At 36.8% G+C, this 24,575-nt stretch overlaps 1 protein-coding gene across 2 annotated transcripts in view; it reads left to right on the top strand.

Moving 5' to 3' along the window:
- Ano3 (anoctamin 3) overlaps positions 1-24,575 on the top strand; it is a 266,616-nt gene that overhangs the window by 102,356 nt on the left and 139,685 nt on the right. Inside the window, exon 1 of one of the 2 annotated variants that reach the window (XM_076929413.1) lies at positions 1,740-1,797. The exons of the other annotated variant lie outside the window; for it this stretch is intronic. The gene's annotated coding sequence lies outside the window, so the exon portion shown is untranslated. Of the gene's footprint in view, positions 1-1,739; positions 1,798-24,575 lie in introns of those variants that run through there. 2 annotated transcript variants of the gene reach the window in all.

Raw genomic sequence — 24,575 nt, 5'->3', positions numbered from 1 at the left:
TGTGTATATGTCGTTCGTATTCATCCCAGTTTTCTTTCCCTGCCCAGTGTCCGAGCCTTCCACTAACTTCCCTCTATTTCTCAACTACTTTTATTTCTTTATGTTTTTTCCCCAGAGTTACAACTGGGATTGTTTGTATAAGCATAGATAGGAGGCTATTCACTAGACTATTGGTAACTTACCAGTGGCTACACCACTGAAAATAAATGACATCCCTCTATTGGAAATCAGTAATTGCCAATAGCTCCTCCTCAACCCATAATGAACCGTTGAAGGGCTCAGACCTGTTCAAGTCTTATGCAGGAATCCACAGCTGCTGTGTCTTTATGACTAATACCTAATCAAATACACAAAATGTGTCCATACTATTTTTTTCCACCCCTCTGTATCTGAAAGTTTTCCACTTCCTCTTACATCACATCGCCAGCCTGGCGGAGGAGGAACAATCTACAATCACTTTGACCAGTTCTGAGTCTGTGTAAAACATACATTTGTCCAGGGCTGGAAACAGCATAATCTAAAGGTATAAACACAAATATTTAGAAGACAATTTGACTACATGCCTATTTAGCAAAACCACCATAGTAAATTTGCTACTAAGACTTCCCCAGCAATAGGTTTTTAACTAAGCATACAACATTACTATCAATTTCCTCTCAGGGCTACATCATTAATCTATTGGTTTTCTCCATAAGTGCATCAGAGTCCATCTAACAGGTGGATCTCCTGTCTAAGCCTAGGTAAAATGGAACTTTAACTAAGAAACAACAGCTGCAAGAACAAGTCTGTGGAAATTTCACAAAACTGAATTACAGTTACAATTGTCATTTATTTTTGCTGTTTTATCAACCAGCAAGAAAAAAATGTAAACATCATTATTAATTTAATGTCATAGTGGAATAACTGGTTGCTTCTTAGGTTCCATGCCTTATAAGTCTCAATTCCATGCTGTACCAAGGAAAATATTTCACACAAAAAATTGCCCATTGAATCTCATGAAGTACATGCTAATCAATGAGGTAAAGTTGGTGAATTTTTTTGTTTTGAGGTAACAGTTGATTCTGTTACATTCAGTCTACAGTACATTAACACAGAGACAATACAATGCTTTGTAAAATTTTACAGATGCAGGATTTTTCAGAAACAACAAAGTTTGTATTGTACATTTCCTAATTGTATAAAAGTACAAGAAATGTTTCTATAAATTCTTAAAAGGAAAGGAAATCCTGTTAAGTCCCACTAAGTTATAAAAAAAAATATGGCTAAGTTCACCAATAAAAAGGTCACATTCCCAGACCTCAATTATTTAAACTAAAAATACCTCCCACATTTTGTGTCAACCTATTCAGCTCATTCAAATACCATAAGAAATGGATTATTAAAAATTGACAGTCAAATCATTAAATGTCACTGACATATGATTAAATGTCACTTAGATGAATCATACATTGACAGTATTAACCAATGACACATGAGGCAGCCCCATACTGTACTTCAGCCACCCCCTAAAATAAATTAATAGAAAGCAATACAAAAGTTCTTATAAAGAGATGCATTGTATCTTCTTTTAAAGTCATTATTCATACCCAGGCATTTAAAGAGTTGCCTTAAAACCTTCCAGTCAAATGCTTTGTGCAGCACTCACGATGTAAGACTTCAGCTAATGGATCAGGCAGGCGGTGGAAGGCAGAACTTTCAGCTGTCATGCTGAAGAGTGATTTAAAGAAGGTTGTCATTGCAGACTGTTGTCAGCAATGAGGAACTCCAAATGCAGCTGAACCCAGAGCTCTGACTGTGGTATGTTTAAGAGTGCCTCAATCTAGGAATTTTGTATTGCTGATCTGTTTACATAAGCATGCATAGTGAAGGCTAGTAAGAATAACAGGTATTGTTTTTCAAAATTGAGAATGGAGAGTTTTAGTAGTTTCTTGATGCTAGAAATGAATCTGTTAAAATGAAATCGTGTGATATGAGTGTGGATTTGATAATCAGCAGTCTGTATCTTGCATGCAAAATAGTTACCACCTCTCTATGACGTTTAGGCTGTGCTTAAATATATTACTATGGGTTTCACGGAAAAAAAGTATTCAGAAATTCAACCTAAAATAGTTCTAGATTTGCAATTATGTAAAAGATTATTCTTTTTAAGGATACATGTTTTCTGATCATTCTTAAGGTATAATTTCATTTGTGACTTCTTTGTTAATGTCAAAGTACAGAGTCTGGGAAGAAATACTGTAAGATAGGAAAGCAGGATTAAATCTGAAACTACATGAATGACCTGACTTTGAATATCACGAGTAGGCTGGCCAAAGACATGCTTTCCACCTACTCTCTTTGTTTTCTATGCTTCTAAACATTACTTTTAAAGTACTTACCATTTCCTCAATATTTGCTTTCATTTCTTTCTTTATAAATAAGAAATAATCCCATTTAGAAATCAGAAAATATATATCTGCACTCAGAGTCAATCACTTAAAATTGATAGTCACTGACATAAAAGTAAATTTTCATGGAAGAAAGCATTTAAAAGATTTCTTATGTGACATTTAATATGACAGTTAGTTACTAGGAAAGGTATCTGCAAATGTATTCTTTGTAAACTAATTCTGCAAAGCAAATATTCAAAATTCTCATGTTGCATTAAGAACACACACACACACACACACACACACAAACCATAGTCTGTGCCCCATCATGTTGTACTGAAAATACTTAATTTCGGCTCTTTGTTAGATAAACCAGAGACTCTATGGTATTGAATAAATAAAAAGTGAAAAAAAAGAAAATATTTTCAATATAGCACTTAGTCTAATGTTTGCTACACTGCACAAATTCAAAATGTATTTTGCTTCTCTCATGTCCATAATTTTGTTTTTCTCATATTTTTATTTTTAGTAATGTTATTCTTTTATGGCTGTGTTTTATTATGTGGTTTCAGAAAATTAAAGTCACATCATTTAGGCATTTGGGTTTCACTCTGTATGAAAAATAATTATTCTTCTGTCTTCTCTGTAATTCTATACTATAGTAATACTCTGTAAAATGTACACATACAATAAGTGTGAAAAGACAATGATCTCTATTTAAACAAAATAAATAAATTTACTATTGGACAAGCATATCTGAAAGGCAGCAGGTCTAATAAATCATTTAGATCAATTCACTGCTTGACAGCCTGAAAAAATTAAGAACTGCAGAGTTTAATTCTAGTTACTCATCTTAACTAATTTACTATCAGCTATAAGTAGAAAATAGCTTCATTTCTGAGAATATTTTTCAGAGAAAAGTATAAGTTGCATAACTAAAGTTGATATGTACTAGAAATGTTTCACCTCCCTAAAAATAGAAATATCAGTAATTTCAGATTCAACTATATTTTTTTTATTTTGACATTTCTTTTTCAAAAAAGTGAGATTATATTTCATAGTTCAGACTTCTCACATTTTAAGAAATTTGGGCTACAACAAGCTTTAAAATATGTATGCTTTGAAATACCTATTTTTCTAAATATATACCTTACAACAGAGGTTGGCAAATTTCTGAATATCAAAATTACCTTTCAGAATTGTTAAAAAAAAAATCCCAGCTTCTTATAGCATTAGGTTCTACTGAAGCCCAAGAATGTGCAGCTTTAACAGGTGCTGAGGTGATAATGAAGCTATTGATTCAGGTATTATATTTGACAGCCATTACCTTGTCTCTGCTATTGGTAGTTCAAGTCCATCATGTGGCAAGAGCGTGCAGGGATTCCATTAATAAAGAAACAAATGAACAAACAAAAATATCAAAACAAAGCAGAAAAATAAAATGAAACAAAGACAAAAATGTCAATGTAAGACTGTAGAAAGACTGCCATCCTGCTGAAGCAGCTTCTCAAAAACTAGACATTGTGCATGAGGACTAGGAGGTGAGAAATCAACACAGGAGCAAAATGGAGTGACTGACATCAAAGACAGAGAGCATCTATGAGGCATTGGATGTACATAGCATTGGCCTATGCAATGAGAACACATAGAGTGTGGCCAGGCCAAAGAAGAGAGCAGAAGAGGCTCCCAGACACAGTGCTTCAGAGCTCTGTGGTAGGACTGAGACATTCTTTTGAGGTTAACAACTTTGAAGATATATGTGTTCATTTGGTGACTCTACCTCTGAGAATAGAGGCAATGACCTTGCAGTCGTCCAGGTAGAAGATGGTAGTGGTTTGAGCTTGTACAGGTGCCTAGGTGAACAAAGCAATAGGTAGAAGCTGCTGAGACTTATAAACAGTGGGGTGGCAGTATTAAAAATAGCATAATTCTGACTACTTGGTAATGCAGACGTAAAATGTGAAAAAAGAGGTCAGGAAGAAAATTAAGATCATTTCTGTGAGAGAGATCAGTAGTCGTAATGGGAATGTGATGACTTTCCTTGATTTTGTTTATTGCAGCAAAAGAAGAGTATACACATAAAAATCTATAAAACTAAATATTTAATAGACTTTGAGATGGAAACCACATGTTACATTATTAGTGTTGTGTGTGTATTTGTGTGTGTGTGTGTGTGTGTGTGTGTAAATGCATGGGAGAGATGAATAAGGTTTAATGCATATAACATGTAAATAATAAGGTTCCTGTTCTCAAAAGGTTTGCTGTTTATTGGAGACAAAAACAAACAAACTTTTTATTAAGATGAATTAAGGAATAGCACTTAAATGTTAGCATAAATAAGAGTCATGCTTTCTATTATTCTAAGTCTTTTCGGATTCGAACTGTTCTTATCACAGGCCTCAGTAGCCCTATCCTTGTTCTCTGGTACCGTGAATGGAGTCCTCAGTCCGTTTGCTCACAGGAGCTCTGTTCTCCCTGCTATTCACTTCTTTAGGACTTACATCACATATCACTTCTGAACAAAGTTTTCTTTCTCAAACAATTACTTCATCTTTGCTGTCATAGCACTAAACTCTCTTTCTCGCCCTCACAGAGGAACAAATCTCACCAAATTATAGCATGTTCTCTTTTCTTCCTTCTTGACTACATTGTTCTCTTAAAGGAGAGGCACCATGGAGTAGTTTTCATTGTACTTATCTGAACACCTTGCACAGGCAGAGCTGAATCATAACAGCAGTAGAGGGTGAACTTGTTAAATGAGTGCATTACTAAACAACGGCTCTTGGAAAACATTGTAACCCACTAGTGTGGGCTTCAAGAGTGTAGTGAAAAAGCTTGGTTTTAAAAATAGACATTGTTTAAATTCAATTTTATACTAGATATGTATATTAATTGATTAGAGGAATTAAGAAGAATGTAAGAACAAGTGTATCCATGGGATCGCTGTGGTATAGAACAAAGAATAATTTGTTAAATACATCTAACTCATCATTTCATTGGGGATAAAACAATAATTATATATACATCTTATTATATAAATGTATGTTTATATGTGTGTGAATGTATGTATGTATGTATGTATGTATGTATGTATACATAAAACTGTTCAGCTACTTAAAAGTGCAACAGAAGATAATCTTCATCTCAAGTGACCTGATGGTACAATAGAGAACATACAAAATTGTAGTATTCCTTTTCCATGGGACATGCCATAGCAATCTCAGTGAGATTTCTTTGAGAAACTCTATGTCCTCATTTGAAATTTGTTACAATTATGACTGAATTATGAGATAAATATTGATGCTTCCTCTTCCTGTTGTTTACTCTAGCATCATTCCTTAATTGTCTGTCTTACTCTATGTCAGCCAACCAAAATTCTTTACAACTAAGGCCATAGAGGCAGCTCAGCCATTAAAACATAAATCTTTTTCTTGCAGAAAAACACAGTTCTTTTCCCAGTATTAAGTGATTTACTACTTCTGTTAATTCCATTTCCAAGGGATGTCACAACCCCCTTGGCCTCTGTGGGCACCTGGTCCACCTACTTGTACACAGACATACACAAATAAAGAATTTTAAGAGGAACCTCTTAGGTCTCCAGACCAAATGTTCACAGAAACATCTGGGTATTGATGCTGTAGAGATTTTGCTACATGAACATAATAGTCTTTGAAATTAAGAAGAAAGTATAGTTGCCTAGTTTAAATTTGATTTTTTTCTTTTAGAAGAGAAAGAGTCCTAACAGAAATTTGTCCAATTCTGTACAAAAAAAGAGCAGACTTCATAACCACTCAATACAATCTTTACTACATGGTACATATTCCATATAATGTTCAATATATATATATATATATATATATATATATATATATATTCAATATATATATTCAATATATATATTCAATATATATATATGTGTGTGTGTGTGTGTGAGTGTGTGTGTGTGTGTGTTCATATATATATATATATATATATATATATATATATATATATATATACATGCCATTGATTCTGTAGCCTTAGAAGGAAACAAGACAACTGGTGTGGTGCAATTACTTATGAGATGTTTTTTCTCACATCTCCTTCTTCTCTTCTCTTCTACTCTACCCTACCTTTCTCCTCTCTCTGTTTTTCTATCTCTCCCTTCTTTCCTTGCTGCTAAGGAGTGAACCCAGGGTACTTAGTTTGAGCATATATGTACTACGTGGAGTGTATATTTACCTGACCAAAGCAAGAGGTTTGTCTTGCTACAGCACACACAAGCTGGAATAAGAAAGTGTACACATGAAGAAACTCTGGGGTAGTGAAGCAAGTTCTGCTTGGGAGCACATACTGCTTCATACCCAAAGTCACAGACTTGTATGCAGCATTCCTCAAAGCCACAATGTTCTCTCAACTCTGAGCTATGTCCATTCAGATGACCCTGTGCTGCTAAACAGTAGCAAAGCATCACTAAAATCCATCGAAGCCAAATTACATTTGATTCTGTTTCCATACAGACTGCTTATATAAATGACAAACTGGACTCTTCAGTTTAGCTAATGTATCTAGATTGATTAAGAACACATTATCAGTGCAGAGGAATTTGTTGTTTATGTGTCACCACGTACCAGGATGTATTCTTTATATATCTGACAATAGTCATAGTAAGTAAAATTGCATATAATGAATCTAAATCTCCCAGTATGACTTGATATTCTTGAGAAAATGGGCCATTAAACTAAGATACGGGTTTAAATCCCGACACTACGGTTTGCACATTGCTTGACATTGGAAAATTGTTTAGATTTTTGAAGCTGCAATTTCTCTCATTGTGTAGTGAAGCAGATGGCAGTAGCATGGGTGATTGTGGTGAATCAGTGATTGAGCAGACTTTCAGATACCTAGAGGGGGCCCAGCTCAGTGGTAGAGCACAAAGCCTCGCCAAAACAAAGATAAAACAAAGCTTGATTAGTACTGTGCATGGTAAGTACTGCAGTGAAAACATGGCTATGGATCTGAAGAACTACCTCAGTGTGTAAGAGTACTAGGATCTGAGCCAAGAGCTCACCACTCACACTCAAAGCAGAGCATGGTTACCGTCTTTTCTACAGGAACACCGGAGAAGCCCGTATTATATAAATAAGGTGGAGAATGACAGAGCACAATGCCTGCCATCCTCCTCTGGTCCCTGAAAGCTTGTGTACTCAGACATGTGTAGAGCATCCACTCTTGTATATATTCCACATGTACCCCACCCTCACATATATAATATATTCAAACTAAAACATATGAAATGAATGAAATAAAATAGAAATAGGAGCATCTTCAGATCATTAAAATTAAAAAGTCAGGATTTCAGAGGTTAACATTGTCCAAGAATGAAACCGTGGCACATGGCAGCTGTCTTTCCTACAGATTGTCTAACTGCTGTGAGGAAGGGAATGAAATTAGAGTTTGGGAAAAGAGAGACAAAAAAGAAAATAAGTGCTGAGTATTTGTACTAGAAATAAAGGGAAACAGGCAAACATTTCCTAGAAACAAGATGTATGCACTGTCCTATGAGACCTTTAGGTTCTTCCCATTTTCTTTTCCATGGATGATAAATTCTGCTTACTTCCCTTATCTCTACAGGTAGGATTTTAGGTAAGAAAATAAAAACAAGGTTCATAAATGTTATATGTTATAGATCTGTAACCTAAAACAAAAATGCTTTAAAAGTTGAGCATTAAATAGCTATATATGCTCTGAATTGGGAAGTGGGTGCCACATTTGAAAGGGCTTGAGCCAGTTCAGAATGGAGGATATTCATTATGCTTATCAGGTATTGAATGGCAATGGAAAATAGAGAAAAATTAGGTACCTTGTAAAAGTGGGCTGCCTTAAACCAAGATGGCTGAAAGGAAAGACTTTCAACACCAAATCAGGTTCTGCAATATAAGTTTATAATATGCTGTGCTGTGCTATAATAAAGCAATGTGAGACATAGCAGCTTCAAATTGTGCATGGTGCCACATTCTTGTAACCCAGGACTTAAAAGGCAGCAGCAAGGCTATATATTGTGAGTATATAGAGATGTACAGTGAGGCTTTTTCTAGCTTGAATAACCAAATAGATTAGCCTCTGCATAGTGTATTTCATATAAACTCAATAGTTTTTATCTTAACCCATGTGGAATGCAATACATTGCACTTGGGAATTATTTAAATTCTGTAGAATGCTTGCAATTTGGTCTTTAAGTTTGAATTTATCCACTTACAAATAAACTGGATACAGATATTTTATACATGTGTGGCAGAAAATAATCTACTTAGAAATCACCTGGCCTGAAATGTTTTCCTACTTCTATATAAGAAAAAGTGAAACGTGATGTAATTAAGTTTCATTTGTATCTACTTTGTCTCTAATTCTGTAGCTCCCCCACCCAGCTCTTTCCTAAAATAACTACAGTTCCAGGTTCACTCCAGGCCAGTGTGTGTGTGTGTGTGTGTGTGTGTGTGTGTGTGTGTGTGTGTGTGTAAAAATGTAAAATTTTGTAGTTTTTCCTTTCTTCTCAATTATACAAAATAGTAGGCTCCACTGCAGCATTTTAATATATGTGAGTAATGTACACTGACAATATTTACTATTTTTGCCTTCTCTTGTTACCTGTCACTCCCTAAGCCCCTTTCTATTTCCATACAGTTTCCATTCTAATTTCATGTTTGAGCCTTTAAAATATTTAGATTCTACTTATTAGAAAAAAATATGCAACATTCTATATTAAACCTTCAGATTTGTACAAGAACCTGGCTTATTTTGTTTAGTGTAGTGATCCCAGGCTCCACCCATTTTTCTGCAAATGACATGGGTTTTATCTTAATAATGGCCATATAGCACCCCATTGTGTACATCATAATTCTGCTATCCATTGAAAGGTGATCAGGCTCAGAAATTGTGAAAATGTCTGTAAAGCACAAGTGTGCAAATATCTTTGTTAAATGTTACATTTGATTCAAGCATTGGCATAGCTGGATCACATGGTAACTTTGATGTTAGTATGTGGAGAACCTTCAAACTGATGCCACAGTGGCTGGACTGATTTATAACCCTGCCAATGGTGTATACAGCCTACTTTTAACTATGCATCCTAACAATTTGTTCTTTCTTGGTAATATCCATCCAGTTTGCATTTTCCAGGTGGCTAAGGATATTGAAATGTTCATGTATTTATTGTACACCTATAGAAGTTTTGTTCAGTTTATTTATCTGTTCATTGATGGATTCTGTCCATTTAGTCCTTAACAGTGTAAGGTCTTTGTATACCCTGCATATGAAATGCCTCTCAGAAAAATAGCGATAGAGTCATCTCCAATTATGTAGCTTGTCTCTTTTTTTGATATTTATTTATCTTGTTATTTTAAATAATTGGTTATTTTATTTATTTGCATTTCTGTTTTTTAATTATTACATTTTTTCAGTCCAGTCATTACTACTCTCCCATTGTGCCTTACCTCAGTTTCTCAACCCATTTCTCCTCCTCTCTGTCTCCAAGAGTATGTACCCCACACACCCTGCAGCCTCCAACCTGGCCTCCTCACTCCTTGGGGCCTCAAGTCTCTCAAGGGTTAGTTGCATCTTTTCTCACTGAGACAAGACCAGGAAGTCCTCTGCTGTATATGTGTCAGGGGCCTTGGACCAGCTAGTGTATGCTGCCTGGTTGATGGCTAAGTGTCTGAGAGATCTCCAGGGTCCAGGTCACTTGAGACTGCTGGCCTTCCTATGGGGTCACCCTCTTCCTCTGTTTCTTCCACCCTTTCCCTAATTCAACCAGAGCAGTCCTGACTTCAGTCCATTGGTTGGGTGTAAATATCTACATCTGTCTCAGTCAGCTGCTTGTTAGGCCTCTCAGAGGACAGCCATACTAGGTTTCTGTCTGAAAGTACATCATAGCATCAGTAATAGTGTCAGGCTCTGGAGCCTCCCCTTGAGCTGGATTCTAATTTGGCCCTGTTGATGGACCTCTTTTCTCTCAGGCTCTTCTCCAGTTTTGTCCTTGCAGTTCTTTTTTTTTTTTTTTACCTTATTTTTTATTGTATATTTTATTCCATTTATTGTATATTTTATTTACATTCCAAATGTTATCCTCTTTTCTGGTTTCCCCTTCACAAACCCTCTATCCCATGTGCCCTCCCCCTGCTTCTGTGAGGGTGCTCCCCCACCCACCCACCCACTCCTGTTTCACTGTCCTAACATTTCCCTAAACTGGGGCATCAAGCCTTCACAGGATCAAGGGCTTTCCCTCCCATTCATGCCAGATAAGGCCATCCTCTGTTACATATGCAGCTGGAGCCATGGGTCCCTCCATGTGTTCTTTTTGGTTGGTGATTTAGTCCCTGGGAGCTCTGGGGGTGGGGGTGGGGGGTCTGGTTGGTTGATATCATTGTTCCTACAGTTCTTTTAATCTTCTTTTTGGTGATTATTTCTTCTAAGCTCAAAGCCTTTGGCTTTGACTCAATCCTATTTGTCAATTCCTGCTATTCTTTTCTGAGCCATTGCAGTCCTACTCAAAAAACTACTGTCTCCACATATCTCTTGAAGTACTTTCCTATATTTTGATAAAGTAAATGTTCTTCAAGATATATGTATTAAATCATCACAGGGGGAGTTAAATACCTACTTTTGGATATGGTTAGGATTCCCAGAAAGAGAATTATAGGCTGGTATTTGTGGTTGTGCTTATTTTCTCTGTGATATTACAGCACTGGGTGATATTTTCTAAAGTTATAGATACATATCAAAAGACTGAAAATGTTTAAGTGGTTTTAGACAAACCTGTTATTTGTTTAGGTATGTGAGCCTTTGCCTAATAACATGATGTTCATTGTGTTGTCTTCATAGACTTAGCATTCTGACAGCATCGTACAATTCTGCAGATGAGATCATCATATCCAACACTGAAATAGAATGGTTTCATTGACAAATGAGAATTGCTATAATCAAAAGAAACTCAGATAAGTTCAATGAGTAGACAAAGTATTGATACTTGATTTCCAATGTTCCTCTGACAAGCTCTTACAGTGGTACTGCTCCAAAACATGTGAGAAATGTGTGTGTGTGTGGGGGGGGACAGGGGGCTTTTAGTAGAAATAAAAATTCTCATCAACCAAGCACTTCCGGAACTGTATTTCAAAGTCTCATTCTGACTGATGTACTCCTAGCCACCATGACTTAATGCAGTTGTCACTGTCCTCCAGACACCACGCTAATTTACGAGAGTCTTTTGGAGACTACTTGCTTGCAGTTATTGAATGGCAAACAACTTTGTTTCAAGAAACAACTTCTACCATAGAAGTTATATATTAGAAATTATCATGATAATTTGAATTGATCAAAGGAAGCTTTACCAAAGGGTTAAGGTATACCTTTCAAGAAATATGTAAAGATATTATAAGGAGAACAGCATACTGCCAGTCAGGCCAAAAACAAAGAACAATCCAAAACTATATGAGAAATTAGACCCAAAGTTTCCATAAAGATTTGTACAGAAGTCATGCTTTAGTACAGAAGAACAGAAGTGGGAGTATCCATATGCGTACAAGTACATGCACACATTGACAATTGAGGACAAAGAGAGGCAATCAATTAGAAGAAAGGTGTGGAGTACAGTGAAGGTGTGGATGGAGAAAGGGGAATGGAGAAATGTTATAATTAAAATATGATCTCAAACCCATGTCTCTCTACCTCCAAAACATACCTTTTCAATGCTCTGGCCTGACATCACGAGACCAGCTAAGTTAAAGAAAATGGCACAGTTCACAATAAAAATTAGAACTTAATAAATATTTTTTATTGAAATGTGTAAAAGGTTTTATATACATACCCATTTTAATTCTTTGATTGCCATTTGATTATGTCTAACTACTCACACAAATCTCCTGAGATGGAATTAGATATTCCACACAGAATTAATCATAAGATACCTCTTTGCTTCTCTAATACACAACACCCAGTATTTGCTGAAGACTTTAGATTTGGGCATGTATATGATTTTGCTTTTAAAGTTAATAAAGGTTGCCTATAGGATTTTTAGTACCCTGACATATTTTTTTGTATTTGATTGTTTCTTTCTCATTACATTTTGTTTCTGTTTTTGTTTTTCTACTCAGGAATTTGCTAAAAAAGAACTTCTGTAGACAGTTTTGAATGGTTATAGTGTCTGAAAACTAGACGGTATTTTGCTGATCCTCAAAGCTCTTTGCAGAATTAGGATGTTGTTTGAGCTTCTACCCAAGAGCACATTACAAAAGACTCAAGTCAGCCAATCAGTAACAGAAAGAGCACTGCTTTCCATTAGTTTCCCATGAAACACATTGTAGCTATTAAATAAAGATGATGGCCTGACCTCTCTGGACTTGGGTTACTAACCTCAGTCTTTAGAACTCACATGTCCCCCTCTTCCTTGAAGCACTCACTGACTAGATCTCCCTCACTGAACTTTAGATGCTCATGGTACCTCTACCTGACCTCCTCTGGGCATTTCTTTTATTGTTTGAATTGTGAAATTTTAAAATCTCAACTACCTTCTGTCCTTTCTTGCACTTGGCTAATAAAAATGTCAAACCCAAGTGAAGTTCTATCTAAATAGTGAATGGGTTGCTATAGTCCCATGTTTGCCAAGCATAGTCTTGAAACAATTTCCAAGATGCTCAGTAACTCTTTTAGTATTTTAATTATACGATTTAATTTTAATGTGTAGTAGACAACAACTCACACTACCTAACACTAAACATTTTAAAATAAAACATTTAGCAAGGTGTACATTTTTGAAAGTACAATCTCAAGAATTATAAAATAATAGCCCCATGGCTTTGTGTATATTATAATACCATATATTATAGAAACATGTTATATAAAGGGAGAACAATTGTGAGGAACAATGCCATATTGTGTTTTGTCTAATAACTTCTCAGATGATTCCAACTCCCACTTATCTTAGCACCACAGACGTCTGCCACTCATGTGAGTTCTGCCTTGACTTTTTGTTGCTTTTTTTAAATCTAAAATTTTATCTTGCAATTTGTTCAAGACAAGTTTGTAAACAGACTCATTTTTATTGCTGCATTTGATTTCTCTGCAGAAACTGAATCATCCTAGCAATGCCCTATAGACTCCTAGTTTATTTCTAGTCTTTCTTTTGCAAATTAACCTACAAAATAACATGCTTTCTTGCTGTATTTTCCTATTTGTTGTTTTAAAAACAAACAAACAACAACCCCCATAAGTTGGATTTACCAAATAAAAACTCAGGAGCCAGATGCTGTAGTGGGAGCATCCTGGCTCAGAGAGGCAGATAAAGCACCAGATGACCTTCTTACTATACTGAAATCTCAGAAGAAAAAAAGCCCCTTCTTCTCCATACTGTCTTAAATACCTTTCTTGATAGGTAGGAAACAAGGTAAGTAGGTAGGTAGGTAGATAGATAGATAGATAGATAGATAGATAGATAGATATGATAGATAGTAGATAGATTAAAAATTTATATTTTAATCTTTAAAACTTTATATTTTATTACATGAGAATAATATGAAGGTCAGGAAAAAAGAAAACAGGCTTAGAATTTAAATTGAGTCTGTGTGGCATTTGGGACATGTCATATAATCTAAATACTATTTAAATTAAAATTAAACATTGTTAATTAATATATTTTCATTAAGTTATTTATTCACTTTATATTCCAATATCAGTGCCCCCTCTTCTCCCAGTTCCCCCTCCAAGTCCCTCCTCTTCCTCCATCCCCACTCCTGCCTTCCCTTCTCCTCTGAGAAGGAAAATTCCCTCTGGGTATCACCTCCACCCTCACACCTCCATCTTCCCACCCACACCCACCCAGGGAATATCAAGTCAGTGCAGGACTAGGTGCATCCATTCTCACAGACTAAACAAGGCAGCTCAGTTAGGAGAATGGGTTCCACAAGCAAGTAACAGATTCAGGGAGAGCCTGTTCCAGTTGTTGGGGGACCCACATGAAGTCCAAACTGCACTTCTGCTACATATGTGCTCACGGGGGCGGGAGGTGGTGGGGTTGGTCGAGCCCATACTTGCTGCTCTTTGGTTGTGTGTGCACACATACATACAAAGTACATAAGTGCTTACTTAGGGCCAGGGATGAATGAGAAAGACTAGAATGGAAAAAGAAAATGTGAAATAAAACACTGTCAGTCTCTGAGAGCCCCTAAGGGTACAGGTTAATTGACTCTGTTGGTCTTCCTGTGGAAGCCCTGTCCTCTTTGGGTCCTTCAATCCTTTCCCAAACTCTTTCACAATAATCCAAGCTCCATCTAATGCTTGGCTTTGGGTCTCTGCATCTGTTTTAGTCTCCTATTCAACACAAAGACCCTCCTTTCTGTTTTTCTGGGTTTTCTTATGCTTACTCTGCATCAGCTGGTTGCTTGCTCTGCTTCTTGACCATTATTGGCTTTATTTACCTCTGTTTACAGAAATCTCTTGGGTTAAAGGTGTGTGCTTGGGTTGAACCACAGCATACCTACTTGTTTACAATCAATAGAAAGCACTCTCTCGGGTTAAAGATGTGTGCCAGGCCTGAGCTAAACCACAAGAAACGTTTGTGGGTTTTTTTGTTTGTTTGTTTGTTTGTTTTTGTTTTTGTTTCTGTTTTTTTTATTTCACAATCTTGGAGTTCACAATGTAATCAAATATCCTGCAACACATACTCACATAGTTTGGTTTATTCTCCTTTCATTTCTGGATTGTGCTTCTCCCACATATCTCCCCAGTCCCTTTTGTATCTGCAGGCCCAAGAGACTATTTTCCACTTTCTTGTAACATGCTTTGTACCACCTTCTTCTCCACCCCTTAAAGTTGGTTTGGGTTTTTTGTTTGTTTGTTTGTTTGTTTTGTTTTGTTTGTGGGTTTTTTTGGGGGGGTGGTGTTGTTCTTTTGTTCTTGTTTTGTTTTGCTTTGTTTTTAATCTCCTTTCAAGGGCTCTTTTCTAATTTTTAAGCCTCCACCTACAATTAATCCTAACTGAATGCACATATTTATCAGCTATAAGCTAGGATCTGCATATGACTGATGTGCTGAAGTGTTTAGCTTTCTGAACCTGGGTTATCTCACTTAATATATTTTCCAGTTTTGCATATTTACTACAAATTTTACTTTTCTTTACAGACAAGTATAATTCCATTGTGTGAATATACCTCCTTTTCGCTATTTCACTCATCTGATGGACAGCTAAGCTGTGCCTATTTTATTCTTATTGTGACCAGAGTAAAAATAAACAGGAATGTGCAAGTATATCTGTGGTGGGATATACAGAATCCTTTGGTTGGTTGTATACCTTGGAGCATCGCTGGGCCATATAGTTCTACGTTTATAGTTTTAAGAAGCTGCCACACTGATTTTCATAGTGTCTACCCTATGTTAAGTGCTAACCGACACGTGTTCTTTATTAAATATATGATATATATTTACCATATTTTTAATAATAGCCTTTCTTATGAGTGTAAAATGGAATTGCAAAGCAGTTTTACTGTACTTTATAGTGTTGGTAAAGGATGTTGAACACTTTCAAAGTATTTATTAGCCATTTTTATTTCCTTTTCAATAACTATTTGTTCACTTGATGGGTCTGATTATTATTTGTCTTTCAGGAGGGCTAGTATAATTTTGGCAATTCATTGTCAACATTAAGCATTGTCATCACACCTTTTTAAATTGCACAAGCACACATATACATGCACACATGTGTGCTCACATACACACAAAGTACTTAAGTGTTTACTTACCGGCAGGGATGGATGAGAGAGACTAGAAACAGAAAAGGGAAAATGTGGCATGATCACTAAAGACAATGACATTTTTTTATGTGTGATGAAAAATTACCAAGAGGCAGATGTGAGCATTATACAACTCTGTAGAAATACTGAGAAGTTTTGTTGTAGTTGTTGTTGTTATTGTTTAATTCAAAATGCCTGGATTTCATATCAATAAGCTGTGTTGAAACAATATTGAAGATTTATTAAACTTGTGTACAGTGACATAAAATGTAGGATTTTGTATAAAGTGCTAAATGTTAGGGTCCAGGAGTTGACCCACAAACCACACAAACATCCATCTCAGTCAGACAGGGACAGTTTATTGAACATAACCCCTAAGATTGATCAATCAGGGATGTAGCTCAGACTTTAGGAGCTAAAAATTATAACCCCAAACATTTCTCAGAGTCAGTTTATAAAGACTAAAACCACAATTATTCATAGCCAAACGTGATAATCTGCTTTATAATATTAACAAGACATAACTTTTAATGACCATTCTTTCCTCTGTATTACAAGATCTTTGTTCCTGTTGGTAGAACTTACGTGTAAAGGGAATAGGTAACTTAGGATTCCAGGACCATGAAAGGTGCTTTTCTGTACATGCAGGAATTTTTCTTTCCCAGGGCTGATACATTCTTCTCAAATGGAACTCACCTTAATGTAAATATGAGAAATTTGCTCTTTGACACCTCAGAGTATTTGAACAACAATACCCATGTAATGATTGAGAATAATTTGCATCTTAACATCTGTGTCTTTCCTAATGTGGTTGTCTTATAATTAAGAATGTGGATAGTGAACTTAGGCAAACACTACATCTGAGGCTTTGATGCTATAATCTAGAAGTCTGACATTTTATATCAAATATTCCACTGAAATGATAGCCTTCAAATGAATAAATGTACTGGGGCCAGACTCATGGTTCATAAATTTTTGGTTGTTGTTAGTCTATACCTTGATGTAACATCTTTATTTTGCATTACAAAACTAAAAACAAATCTAACTTGGGTGAGTGTAATTGATCACTCTTAGTTGAGAGTCCCTTCCTTTTTATGCACATCCTTGCCTATCATGTATTATAAACATAGAACCAGAAAAGGAGATACCATAATAATTCAAGTTCACTTCAGTGTTTTCTTGTAAATGTTACCATTGTGCCTGTGAGATGACTATTCTTTTTAAAAATATTTCTAAGTATATATTAAAAATCATCATATGGTTTGTTGTGTGAATTCCTTAGGGGAAACTATCTCATTAATAACAGCACATCATACTTTGAAATTATATCTGTTTTATTACTAAATATGACTATTCATTATATGTTCTTAAATTATATTTTTCTCTGCCCAGTTGTGGCAGGTTCTGGAATACACCTTAACCATCCTGCTTTCCAGTGTGAGTATCCCATCTACTGCTTTAGAGAGAAATTGTTTTTCTGACTATACCATATGGAAAAGAGGTAGAGCTGGCACTGTGATCTCGAGGTAATAAACCTGGCCGAGTTCTAATCAGTACCGAGCATCTGTTCAGTATTGAGGTCAGAGTTTCCTAAAACTCATAATTAAAGATTATTTAAATAGGAAGTTGAGTATTACATTCCTGGCATGTTTAGAGTTAAACTAGGTGCATTCAAATATGTATATATTAATATATAGTTTTATCTCTGAAATGGAAAATTAAAATGTTTATTATTTACTTAATAAGTACTATTTCTAAAATGAAAAATAATCTAGAATAGGAAGCAGAGTTTTAAAATTTTGAGCAACATTTAATAAATTTCCATTGTGTATAAAATTTCTTCTGAACATCATAAGACTTTTTCATAGTTTATTTTAATAAGATTTTTTTAGTTAATATATGAACGCATTGTTCATCATAAGAATAAGATTTATAATGAGATTCTGGTAGGAGATGGTTGTATTTGAAATAAATTTTAATTACATGCCAAGTCTTTGGAACTTTTCTCTAATTGAGGGGTCTAACGCAGGAAGTTCTAAGTGAAATCTAGCATCAGACTTAAACCATCTAGACTGTCAAGCTCTAACTCAGAATTAAAGCTTACAACAAAGACTCATTACTACCACTGTTTAGAACTATGAAAACAGTGTTTGATTTTTTAAAAATTTAATTCACTGATGAAACCTCTAGGATAGAATTAAGAAATAATCTTACAGTATGACAGTGAGCTTGTGCGTCGGGACCGTCCAGATGGCTACCCAGATTGTAGAGAAAAATTGGACTAATCTGTTCACTGCATATCATCAACACTAAGCTAAAAGAGCCACAAACCAGGGAAAGTAAACAGCCATCATCATTCCTAAGCAGTGCAGTCTTCTAATAACTCCTGAGTCATTCTGCCCTTTTGTCTTTCAGTGAATGTTTGTGTCACTCACTGAGTCCATTTAAGAAAACAGAAATTTATAAAATGGGCATAATAGTAATTGATTGACAAACCCTGCAAAAAAAAAAAAAAAAAAAGAGTATGTGGGTGGGAGCAGATGTGGGGAATAGTTAGGAACCATGAATACTGGAAATGTTCTAGGCTTCTTGCTATTGAGTGTGACAACATAAATCTTTAGAATAAGACTCAACAGTGAAGAATATTTTACCTATGCTAACTATTCATGTTGCATTAATCTTTATAAGACTCTATTAATTGGGCTAGAGCCTATATACAATAATATATACTATATATCAACATTGACAAAGAGATACATTTTCTAAAATCCAAGGGTTAGCAATTGAACTATGATTACCTTTATTCCAACCATTGCTTTTATAAGTGAAATCTAGAGTTAAGACAAAAGCAGGGCTATAAGACAATGAGAAAAAAATGATATTTTTTTTCTATAGGACACTGAACAACTGGATAACCACATGACAATAATAAGGTTTTGTCCTTACTGCATATTTTATGCCGTGTAATTTAATCCAGAAGAAACTAGTTATTCATCTTTATTTTTACTTTTATTTAATAATTATATTTTTACTTTACATGCATTAGTGTTCTGCCTGTGTGTATGTCTGTATACCACTAGTGTGTCTGCTCCCAATGTAAACAAGAAACTGGCTTACTGGTTCTGAGATTTAGCCCATTTTCATTATGGCAAGCAGCATGGCAGCATCCAGGTAGGCATGGCACTGGACCCATCTCTACAGTAACACATTTCCTCCAACAAGGCCACAGCTCCTAATAGTGCCACATACTGGGCCAAGCATATTCAAGCCACCACATTAGGAATAAGAAATGCCTTTGTAAAATGAGACAAAACACTTTTAAATTAGTAAATCTAAATAAATTAAATTTGAAAATATGACCTTCAAATGTCATAAAAATAATAAATAGCTGTCTGAAGACAGAAATTGCAGATTTTAACACTTATAAAATTGAAAGGGTATGGTATCTAGAGTTCTTGTAGAACAAATATCTCTGTGGGTCCTCTGCCCCCATTGGCTGTTGAGCCCCCAGCAGTGGTCTCAGAATATGGAGCAACTAGGGAGCAGAGTCTCAGGAAGGGATGAGTATAGTGGTCATAAAACACCCAGGAGACTGTGTTAAGGGACAGGTCATTTACTGAAATAGAGAGGCAAGATTATGTAGCTTGAGTGGGGGTGGTAGAGGGCAAGGGAGGAGGTGTTGCAGCAGAGAAAGGGACCTTCTAAGCTTAAGAGCTAAATTAGCAGATTGCCAACCACATGATTTCTGAGAGGCCAGTTCACTATCAGAGCAACAAAAGTGTAACTGGCTTTATCATGATATGACATTAATCTCTATAGAATTGAGTAAGCCCAAGCTTTATTTGGATAGGGAGAAGCCTCATTCCTGATATATGCTCTGAGAGCTGTCAGGGGTATGGGCATCACACTACCTATCCCTCACCTGGCTTGGGAACCCATGTTTTCACCTTGTTTCTTATAATGGGGCTGTGTCATCATATATGTCAGCACAGTTTGTGGGAATAGCTTGATATTTTACCAGAACTTGTTTGATCATGACTTGCTATGTTGGTAACTTCTTTTTGAGAAACTGTAGGACATGGGCCTAGAAGGAGGTAGGCTCTGATGGCTGAGATTGGGCCCATCAAGGGCAAGCACCAGATAATGAGGGGGTCGGCTTACCAGGCTCATACTGATAATATGAGACCAGTAGGCATACTGAGTTGCAGAAGTCGAGTAGGGTCTTCATATTTTGTTCAACAAATCTTGATTCATTTACATAGAAACAACCAACATTGCTTCCCCAGAATCACACGAGTTACCCCACTGTTCTGCAGTCAAGAGGTCCAGAGCCCTCCTATTTTGTAGTATAACTCTGGCAAGGCAGCAAGGGTGGTTATTTGTACCTGGTGAATAAACATAAAAGGAACGAAGTGGTAGGAGTCCTTCAAAGAAGGGTAGGGGGCTCCTCTAAGGGTTGATTAAGAAAGAGACCCAGTCTATGAAGGAACTGTGCAAAGTAGCATTAGTAGGTACTGTGGCTATGAGGAGATGCAGAAAGAAGGCAGAAAAGAAACATTAAAAGGCATTGGGGTGTGTTGTAACAACAGGTCATGTGGGTAGCAGCAGGTCAACAGCATATTGAATATACTGTAGCCAGGACAGGACGGATTGATTCTTTCTTCACAGTTGTGTTTCCTTTTCAACAATATTTTTATGGGTTAGTGTAGAGTATGAGGGCCACACCACCTATGTAGAGATATGAATATCAGCAGAGGGATGTACAGCATAACCTGTGGGATATAGCTTTGCCACCATTCTCATTCTCCATCTTTCACCCCATTGGTCATCTATACCAGTGCCGAGATGGTTATTTAGGTTTTGAAACAGGCTATTTATGTGAGAGTAGAATTTGATTTTATGGGACCAACAATGGCAGCCACCATAATAATCCTGATCTGTGAGTCAGTTCGCTTCTCCTTTGTGACACTCTTGTAGATAGGAGAAGAAGAAAAATGAATTGAGAATCACAGAGGTGGATTTAAAAAAAAAAAAAAAAAAGAAATGGAATAGAAATAGAGCTTTTACTCCTGATCTCCTGGTTTTCATCATAGGTTTCCAGAATGGAAAAACACCATTGATGGGTGTTAGAGAGAGCTTAGTGGGTTGAGCAGTGGCAGGACAGACCTGCAATATAACAAAGACTGCCATCAAAATAGAGTGAGAGCCTTGAAGAGGGCACATGTGTTATACAATTGACATGAGCTCATAAATGTCCTTCCTGGTGATCTCATCCCTTGGTTGCAGGTGTCTTCTGGGTCTCCTCCTTCCCTTCCCCATTAGCAATAAATGGGACATCTTGGTCAGCAGGGAGGTATTAGGCATTTCTTTCTGGTATCCAGACAGACCTAGGCTGATCCTGAGGGAATACACAAGCAAAATATCTTCCCATCATGAGAAAGGATGGGTTCAGGTCCCTTCAAGATTCCATCTACGGGGTCCTGCCATCTCACTAACAAAGGGGGATCAATTGTGCTTGTCTTTGTCAGGGTTTCTATTCCTGCACAGACATCATGACCAAGAAGCAAGTTAGGGAGGAAACACATTCAACTTTGCTGTTTATCACCAAAGGAATTCAGGACCAAAACTCACACAGGGTAGGAAGCAGGAGCTGACGCAGAGGCCACGGAGAGATGTTACTTACTGGCTTACTTCCCCTGGCTCGCTGAGCTTGCATTCTTATAGATCCGGAGACTACCAGTCCAGGGATGGCACCACCCACAATGGGCCCTCCCTACCTTGATCGCTAATTGAGAAAATGCCTTACAGCTGGATTTCATGGAGGCATTTCCTCAGCTGAGACACCTTTTTCTGTGATAATTTCAGCTTGTGTCAAGTTGACACACAAAATCAGCCAGTACAGGGGTGTATGCTAATAAAAAATAATGAGATATTTTGTGTTTCATATATTCTAAAATATTTAGTGTTGTTATGGTCATTACCTATGGAACATTGTGGTGGGATGGGGGAAGGGTAAGAAGAGGCTGTGGCTTGCCTTTTTGGCTGGGTTTTGAGGGTTCAGTGTGGCCTTTCAATTAGACCTTGTCCTTGGGGATTATAAGGGATCCCACATAGTGCATAATTCCCCACTTATAACAGAAGGTTTTACAATGAGTGCTAGTGAAGGTAGGGCAGCTATTGGTTTTAATTTGTTGTAGCAAACCAATAATTACAAATAAGGAGAGCGTGTGGGATATAAGATTTTAGAGCTTTCTCTCAGAGGCTCATATGAAGTGGGAGTGTATATTGTAACAAAAACATATTTGTTGCTCAAATTGGAATACATGGGTGACATCAATCTGCCAGAGGACATTAATCTCAGGAGTTAACTCCCATTTGTTGTGTTGTAGGGGTACTTATTAGTGACACACAGGAATTGCAAATTTTATTATGATCCAGGATAGTGGATAGAATAGAATATGAGAGAATCTGGATTGTAACCCTTTAAGATTACCATGGCATGTGAGTGAAAATTCTTTGCTTATTCAAGGGTAACTATAAAAATTTCCACTGAGGCAACTTGGTTAGCCAAGGAGTTTCCCTTGGGTATAGAGTCAGGTAGGGGTATGAGATTAAACATGTGGGACAAAGAGAGGAGCAGTCCTCCCTTGAATCAAACTGGAAACTCATGAGCAGTGGGATGGGGATTTTCATCTAACTGGACAAAGGATTTGGTTAGCCAGAGGAGTGTGTTAATAACATACACACTGTCAGAAAACAAATTGAAAGAGCTATCTTCTTCCTTCAGGTTCATGCAGACAGCATAGAGTTCCCTGAATTTGAAAGAGTGGTCAGGGAGCTCCTGGAAATGAGTAATTGTGGGTTTATCTCTGGGGTGAAAAAGTATGACTGCAGTCCCAATCCCCTGCCTCTCTGCTTTGCCTTGTCAGTGAAGACAGAGGGTTCCTCAGAAATTGGTTTTCACCAAAAGAAGTGGGGTGGGGGGAGGGTTGGCCAGCCATGTCAGGAGTGGCAGAGCAGAGACCCATTTCTCATTGGAATAATAGTTATCGATTTGCCCAGAGAACCCAATTAATCTGATGACAAAGTGGGAGTGATTTTTAAGTAACCACTGGAAATCCAAGAAAGAGAAAAAGGAGGCCATGAGGATGTCTGTGAGACACTGTCTCTTCTTAGCTTTATCACAGAGTCCAGGGCATAAACCTTTGTTAGGAGTCTGGGAGTGACGCCAACAGGCATATGGAACCATTCCAAAACTCCCTGAAGTTGATATAGCACCACCATGAGGGTGCAGGCTTAAGAGGACAGACTAAGGTTAAAGATATTTTCATCTCCAAGAAGGTGATGTTGAGGAATGAATTGTATCTTATTTGGGGTTATTTTGAATTCTATTTATTTTAGAGCAGGGACCAGTCATTTTTTGAGGCCATGGGGTAAAGTTTGTGTTTTTAATCTCCCCAAGTCAATATATCATCTTAATAATGATAAATGTATATTCCCCTTTCTAAATATGGTTTCAGGGCAGCAGCAACCACTTCCTGGCATATAGTGGGACTGTTGTCTATCCCTTGCGGGGAAGACTTTCCATTCATATCAGGATGCTGGCCCAGAGTTGTTAATTTGGGGGACTGAAAAGGCAAAATGTTGTCAATCTTTGGGGTGTAGGGAGATAGAGGAAAAAAATCTTTAGTATCTATGGCCAATAGTAGTGTATTGGCTGGGACAATAGTAGAGTATTGCAGAGACAAGTGGAAAACTTTTCTTGGGGGTCCCCAGATCTACACAGTCTTGTTGATGGCCCATAAGTCTTATAATACCTGCCATTTCCCAGAATTCATTTTAATTGCAAAGATGGGAGTATTCCATGGGCTAAGGAGTAGGCAGATATGTTGGCATTGGAGTTGTTCCTTAATGAGCTGAGTAAGAGCTTCTAATTTCTCCCTGATTAAATGCCAATGTTCAACCCAGATGAATTCATTTAAGACCCAATTGAGGCAGGGAGTATCTAACAGTGGCTCTTAGACTTGTGGGTGACCCCTGGGAGAGTATTTGTTGTAGTCCTCTATCTGGATGCATTCATTTTCCATGTTATGGGAAAAGACTATATCTAGGACTTCTAAGATACCTCTCCCCAACAGGTTGGTGGCCATTTCCACTTTAACAGGTCTGATAAGTCCAATAACACCATCTTGAACTTCTCATTTGAAGGCCTATTCTGTGGTATATGCCCAAAGGAGCCTTGTATACCTATTAGTTGGAGCTCAGGGATTAGTTTCCAATACTTTCAGACCTCAGATCATGATAAAAGGGTTCGTGTCAATTCGGCATTTAAATGTTTTAACCCCAATTTTTATATTGAGTTTGGAGTATGAGCCTTCCAAAATGTTAGTGACTCACAAGATTTTGAGGATTTTCTCTCTTATTGTTGGGTTTGAGAGTTGTCCCTTTT

The sequence above is a fragment of the Arvicanthis niloticus genome, chromosome 2 (assembly GCF_011762505.2).
Source record: "Arvicanthis niloticus isolate mArvNil1 chromosome 2, mArvNil1.pat.X, whole genome shotgun sequence".
In the NCBI taxonomy this organism is placed as follows: Eukaryota; Metazoa; Chordata; class Mammalia; order Rodentia; family Muridae; genus Arvicanthis; species Arvicanthis niloticus.
This window is presented reverse-complemented; position numbering and strand designations above follow the sequence as displayed.